This window comes from Cynocephalus volans, chromosome 13, assembly GCF_027409185.1.
Source record: "Cynocephalus volans isolate mCynVol1 chromosome 13, mCynVol1.pri, whole genome shotgun sequence".
In the NCBI taxonomy this organism is placed as follows: domain Eukaryota; kingdom Metazoa; phylum Chordata; class Mammalia; order Dermoptera; family Cynocephalidae; genus Cynocephalus; species Cynocephalus volans.
This window is the reverse complement of record NC_084472.1, coordinates 66044094-66051845: the sequence shown is the minus strand read 5'-3', so window position 1 is coordinate 66051845 and position 7752 is coordinate 66044094. Positions and strand designations below refer to the sequence as shown.

The window sequence follows — 7752 nt, the reverse complement described above, 5'->3', positions numbered from 1 at the left end:
CCTTCTAAATTGCCATGCTTTCATGTCTAAATGAACAATAGGGACATCATCTCACCACTCTGTGAATTTCAGAATCTATATATGTGCCTTTGCCTTGCTAATGGATTCTGATAAGACTATTGGCCATCATAAATTAGCCAAAAAATTTCACCAATTAGAACATTATTTGCAGTAGTCTAGGGACAAGGTGAAAAATAATCTTTAGTGCCATTCATTAACATCTATGCCAAAAAGTCACAGAAATACAAATAGGTGAAGTTACTTGGCATTTATAATGTTGTAGGTCTTGCTAAGGACATCCAGTCTTATATTACTGTATCCCATTATTTCCTAGACAATTGTTTCTGATCAATGACTCACAATTGGAGTTCCCCAAATTTTTCAATTAAAGTGAATGTCCAAATAGTTCTGAATATTAACTATATATGAGGACACTTTAAAAATTCATGGAAATATTCGCATCATATTTTAGTTTGGGGTTTTTTTTGTTGTTGTTGTTGTTGTTGTTGTTTTGCTTTTTAACATTTTTTTTCTAATTTTGTTATTTTAACTTCCCATAGCCCCTTGGTAATGTTGAAAACAAATGCAAATACAAGGATGTATTCATTTTAACATTTTATGCGTGAGCATGTCACACCAATTTTGGGGGAACCGTTTTGACAACAGGAATGAGCAAGCAATGGACAAAATAGAAGCCAGGTAAGTGGTTCTAGCCCCTACCCCCTAAAATTTAAGAGATGTCACTCAGGGGACACTTAAATCAGGTAAAAACAAAACAAAATAAAAAAAAGTTGATATGGATATTTCTTTATACAAACTAAATGTTGTGCTGCAAAATTGAAAATAAAAACAAAGCCTGTTGATATCTGAGTTACACTTTTAGGAACTCTCTACTCAAAGATTCATAAAAATTTCTCAGCTTTTAAAAATAAACTTTAAGCTATTTAATAATCAGATGAATTTTAAAAGAGAATTTATTCTCAACTTGAAAACAAATTCTCTTTCAACTTCTTAAAATGTCCTCATTCACCTAATGAAACTGAAATGTCTCTGTATCTTCCTGGAAGCTCAGACTAACTACATTAGCATATACCAAAAAGCCTAAAGTTAAATTAATGGCCACCAAATGGTAAGAAAATATGATAGAGAAAAAACATCATGTATTATGGTTAAGCATTTATGAAAAAACCTCAAAAGAAATACACTGTCCTCTTTTGAATTTCATCTTTCCTGTACAAAACAAAACTGGTACTTTTAAAATATGGTTAACATATATTGCCAACACAAATATCAGAGTCTTAATTCTAGCATTGTTCAATTGCTTCAAAGTAAAACCAATGGACATTTAAGCCAAAAGACTAATTATTAAGGCCATAACTAATAAAACTAGAAAGTGTTCAGTAAGTTTTAAGTACTATTTTCTGTTCCAGAAATTTCTTCTTGTTCTCCTTTACCCTAGTGAAGATGCTAGCACTCCACCATTAAGCCTTTTGCAAAGTAAACCTGGATATAAAAAAAAAAAAAAAAATGTGAAACAATACTCAATACTCAGGCTACCTTAATTTTAGGAACCAAAAATAAATCAGAATTCTGCATGTCATTTGATCACTTGCAAACTGAGCCCATAAGATGACAATAACAATAAACCCATGTTACTGAAATGTTTTAGCTTCCTCCAAAATCCAGTTGAAAAAAATTTAGAAGGATCACTATTTTAAATGCCACTGTCTATGTTTGGCAAAACTGAAATTACAGAGTTTAGAGACAGGCCCTAGATATTATAAAAACCTTAATTATTAGGATAGAAAATGGAGACAGGTTTTGCAACATCTCTATGTACCTTCTCTATGAAGAGCAAGTGATGGAACTTGTGTGTATCTTGCTCTCTTTATGCAGCAAAAACTGGTAGAAAATCACTGTGCCTGCTTTCAATATCATTTATATCTATTTTTGGCCTCCAACAGCCCAAGGAAATGTTAAGTCATAAGGATAAGGAGAAATAGTTGATATTTCAATTCCTCCATCTAAAGAACCAAATAAATAGTGAACTACAGTGAATGCCCACTCTCAGTTACAGAGTAATGCCAGGGAAAAAAGCCAACAGTTTGACATAACTCATGGGCATTATTTGGAGACAAACCTTAAATCCACTGTAATAAAATAAATGCTAAAAACATACTGTAAATATATATGTACTGCACGCACACACGCACACTTATTCTTCCCTACACATCCCATCAAATGGAAACTATTAGATGTAATGAGGCCAATTAAATTTAAAACGCAGTATTTTTTTTAAAAAGTAAAAAATGGTCACGTCTTTAATTAAATTTCTACTTTCGATAATGATTGGGGGAAAAGCAAAAATACACTTGCTTTCTTCCAAAAGAAGACTCATTTCCTGTGTTTCAATTAGAACCTTTAGATTTTTAGAAGTTTGCCGACTAAGAGTAAATCACATACAAGCAAACAAATAATACAAGCCTACATCTGTGACACATTGTTTAAAAAAGGTAATGTCTCATTTTAAATGCAATAATTAAGTTTATAATCCTTACCAAGTGATTTTTACAAAATGTTTATTCTCTTAAATCCGATGCATTCACAGGGTGTTAATACTTTAAATGTTTATGATTTCCACCAATTGCAGCATTATCCAAGTAAACCAAAATAAGCACTTTTTCATAAATGTAGTCAATAATTATTAATATTTTTTAAAGGACATAAACTTTCCCCAAATATCAGCACAAGTAGTTTCATTATATGTGTCATCTAATAGATGATCAAAAAAAAAATCATAGTGAGTAGAAATGAGTACTTTTAAACTATGTAAGTATATTATACCGTGTTATCAATCCAACAAATCAAAAGCAATTGCCTAACTAATAATTTACAAAGAAATAACAATTCTGGCTTGTACAGAAATGTACAGTGTTTTCAAAGCTCTTTACAGTTATCCACTAATACAAATCTCCAAAGCTTAACTTAGAGTTGGCAGATGAGTTTCACAGTAATGTAATTTTAACCTCCATTTACATTCATTTTAATATATTACTAAGATGTTTATTCTATGTCACAATGGTGCTTTCTTGTGTTCACAATTTACAGTTTCAATTTTACATGTGCAATTCATTAACACAAGGGACAGTTCTAACTATTACAACCTATCCCTAAAAATCAAAATAAACCTCCCCTTTACATATAACTCTGAACACAGGATGCCAGCATATAAACTTTCCTATTTAATATATGAGAGCTACAACCTTATTCACTGAGAAATTCTGCATTAATTTTCTTCAACCATCTTTCTCACCTTAACTCCAAAATCTCATGACCTGCTGGTTCTGTTTCAGTGAATTCCAAACTACATTGTGGCGGGTGGGGGCGGGGAGGGAAGAGAGGATGGAAGGAAGATAATAAATATAATGTAAACAAAGTTTCCCTCAAATAAGCCTTTTAAAACATTTTTCTTTTTTACTTGTGCAGCACTATTTAACACTCTAAGAGTCAGTTACAATGCTTCATCTTCAACACTAACACAAATAAATTATTGTAGGGTCAAGTCTGCCCTACCAGCCTGGAACCTAAAATTCAAAACATGTGAACTGAAAAGTAAAATGCTTTAATGTCCAATTTTGAAATTTACAACAGTTATATGATTTCGCTAGACTGGTCAATGCAGTTGCAAGCATAAAAACAGCAGATGGTTGGTTATTTTGCTTTTTGGGAGTGGGCAGTTGGAGAACAGACAGTAACAAATGGAATAACAAAAACAAAAATTCCCATTTTAGGAGGGAAAAAGTCACAGGGCAGTTTAAAACTTTGAAGTCCATTTGATGTATCCACTCAGGTCTAAGATGAAATTTTCAATTTCTTGGATAACCCCCGTTCTTTTCTTGAGTATCAAACTAATTGGTAGTCACATCTCCAAGTACAATCAGAGGTTAACAGCTTGTTGAATGAAATGCTAGTAAGGTCTAAAAGACAGACTGAATTTCAAACTAGGAAAAAAAAGTCCACTCAAGTATTACATTCAGTTTTCAAATCATTTACTAACATGACAACAGATTTGGCTTCCATCACTCTTGTGTATACTCACACCCACAACAGGCACCCACCCCAGCCACTGATCTGCTTTGCAACACAAAACCATATAGTCAGAGATGTCGTTCTCCAAGCCAAACTTTAAATAGATTTTTTAAAGTAATTTCTAATTTTACAGAAACGCTTCTTCAAAAAATATTTTCTTTCACTCCCTTGTCCTCTATACTGAAAAGGATGTGTATATATATATAATTTTTTTAATTTATTTTTTTTTTTCCAAACTAAATCTGAACCCTCAAAATAGATTCCAGGCAGAAAATCTCTGCAAATTAAAATCAAAAACAAAAAATAGAAAAAAAAATATATTTATTTATTTATTTATTTATTTATTTATTTAGAGAGAGAGAGAGAGTGTGTGTGTGTGTGTGTGTGTGTGTGTGTGTGTGTGTGTGTATGTGTGTACACTGATTGGAACCCTCCAGCATTTTAAAATCACTTTAGAGATGAATTTTGGGATTCTATTACCGGCAACTCCAAAATGCATAATGATTTAAGGATGTACTTTCTCCTGTTTTTTTCCTAGTTATCCTCTCCCTTCCAAAACAGTTCAAAATAGCAGATAGCCACAGCTCACGTTTAATGGGAAGAGAGAGAAGTATTGGAATAGTTTTTATTGCTGTTGTGATCTGCATGGCACATATTGCTCTTTGCCATTATGTCAAGTCACTCCCTGAAGTATATAGCTCTGTAGCTAAATTGACATCTTCGTTCCCTGATTTTTTCCATCTCGTCCCCTAGGAATGGTATTGCCTCGGAAGCCAGAATAATCCTTCCTAGCCCTTGCTTCTGGTTTCTGGTGTGGTTCTGATATGGTTATGAACGGAGTTCTCAGAAGCTCTATTTTCTTCATTTTTCGTGGGAGACACTAGATTGGAGCAAAGTTCCCAAAGTGGCAGCACAAAGAGAACCGGAGACGTCTCTTTAGGAGGCTTCTGGTACAGTTCATCATAACTTAACTTTCAGGGTTCCTGTAAGGCCACAGCTACAGCTACAGCTACATTTATGTTACTATTACATGGTGAAGCTGTATTTGTCTCTGATGGTTTTGCAGTACTTGGGAAAGACGCTGGAATAGTCATCTGGTTTAGGACATCGTTCTGAACAGTAGAATCACCTATTAGATCTTTTTCTTGCCGTGTTCTGTTTAATGCAGGAAGGTCAGCGGTACATAGAGGACTGGCAGTCATACCGAGTTGCTGGGCAGAAGTGCAGTCTGCCTGCTCACCATCGCAGTGGGTCACTAACTCTCAACTCTTTGTTATTCTTTTCTTTACAGACACCTTCAACAACATTAGACATCCTATTCTCCAAAACGAGTTCACCTGCCATTGTTGATGAACTTCCATGTAAAGGAGGAAAATTTTAGGCTAATAAGTCACACTTCAGTGTTGGAACCTTTGTTTCAGCTGTTGAAGGATGGGGTCTTGGGATCCTGTCATCTTCTCATCATCTGCCATCTCCAGAGAGTTCTCCTGCCTCTTTCTTAGTCCCCATTCTGTTACATCTGCAAAGAGAATCTTTGGAAGATAAGTTGCTCCTGATGCCCTGTTACTGTAGTGGTTATGCCACTGAACAGATTTAGTGGTCCATCTCCCAATGACACAGAGCCCTCTGTTGAGTGTTCTGCACCACTAGATGACCTAAAATGAGGCTTCACTCAAGTTTTTGGAATAGTTAACCCATACTCATAGCAGCATTTGTTTTATAAGATCCTGGCTATTAAAACCACTCACAAACCTACCATTTGGAAAGAGAGCCAGGGGCTTTTCCAAGTATGGTGCAGGATTTGAAGACCAAGATTGAGGCTTAATACTATAGACTAAGTACTGTTGGTGAGGATTATATACAGGCTGCAGAAAGGCTGGTGAGGCATACTGTGCTTAAATTTGAATGGGCTGAGTATACATACTAGAATCTATTACTCAATAATAATTCTTAGCAAAAAATACATTAATGGTTTTTATCTTTGCCATGAATTGGCTTGCCCTGAAATGCTTTAACTTCTTTTATTAAGTACATAAAAGCCTGCTGTGTATCTGTGTCTGACTGGAAAGTGATATACCAGTTACTATTGTGTGCAAACTCACAGCTTATCACTTTGCAGCAGTTTTCACTTTTGAACAAAGCTTTCACTTCCTCTATTCGTGTTGTTTCAGGAATCTCTCTAAGAATCACAGTACAACGCTTATGACTTGGTCTCATTTTCTTCCCCTTCTCATCCACTTGTACCATGAGGAGAAGATCTCAACACTTCATGAATTAGATCAAGGTCTGTGGTCAGCTTTTTTATTCCTTCCATGTTGGCAGCTGTCCAAATTGGGACAAAGTGATCACTATCTATTTGAGATATCAAGTAAAGATCCTTTGACAAATTTTCTTGTGAGAAACAGAATTCTGATTGTTTCTTCAGACATTCTTTTAGGTCTTCTGTAGATATTGCTGAATTGCTTTCTCTAATGAAACCATAAAGTTTACTGGAAACATCATATATTTGGTAGCTCAGATATTCTGGTCCTAAAATCATTCTATCAGTTGATTCTTCAATGTTGGTAGTATTTATTATGGTTTCACAAGATAAAGAATACATTATTTCATATTCCTTACATGTACCTTCTGAAAGCTCTCTATTACCCTCAGGATGAGACCCTGACGTGGTTGTTGTTTCATGCCAACTTTCAGGTCCTTGAGTTACTGGAGGAGCATCAGTATTTCCAGGAGGAATTTCTTACTATACTTTGGCATTAGGATTTAAACCAGTTCCTTTAGATGTTACTTGCTATTTACTATCAGAAAGAGAAACCCCATGCCACTTAACCCCATAAATACTCCACAAAGAGCAGTGTGTCTTCCTCCACTCGGCCCAATTATTCCCAGTCATCAGGATGACAACGACCACTTTACCCTCCACCCAGCAGTGGCCCAGCTCCTCCCCTGCCGTCAGCCACTGCACTGCATTATATTTTAATTATATATTTCCATGAACTTTTTGAAGTACCCTCATATCATACTTCCATAATTATCAGCAAACATTCCTAAAATGTAAAGCAAACATTAAAATCACAAGAAAACAAAATATGACATTGGAAATAAGCTGTGCACAGAAATATCAATAACTACATGAGTGTAATGCTTAGATAACCATTTCAAATAAAATTATAGACAAAAAAAAAACTAATTGATAAGACAAAGAAGTTCAAAATCTTTAAACATAATCAGCATTTGATTTACTCACACCCGGTTTCACCAAGCAAATGTTCTTCATTTTCTAATACCCTGGTGCAAGGTAACAGGTACTCTTGTTATGAGTGAAGGACATGTAGTATCATCACCAAGCATTTTAACAACTTCTAGCTACTCTTTTAAATTATTTATTATAGGATCACATAATATACATGGCCCCAGGGAACTCAACAACAATTTAGCCACATGGGGGTATTATAAGATGACTATAAAAGAATTGCCCAAAGGTAAAAGGCTGAAAGTTCATTCCAAAATTTATTAAAACTTTTATGAAAATAATGTATAAAATATGTCCGTGTGCTTTCACTTTTGCATGGTTCCATATGTTAGTAAAACATTTTACATAGCTACCTGAATTTTGAAAGCTAGCTTATTCTTGGTAAAGCTGATAAAATATTGACCAAAGAC

General features: G+C 34.6%; 1 pseudogene; it reads right to left on the bottom strand.

The window, feature by feature from the left end:
- Positions 1-4714: 4714 nt before the first annotated feature.
- On the bottom strand, positions 4715-6706 carry LOC134361694 (la-related protein 4-like; annotated as a pseudogene).
- Between the last annotated feature and the right edge of the window lie 1046 nt (positions 6707-7752).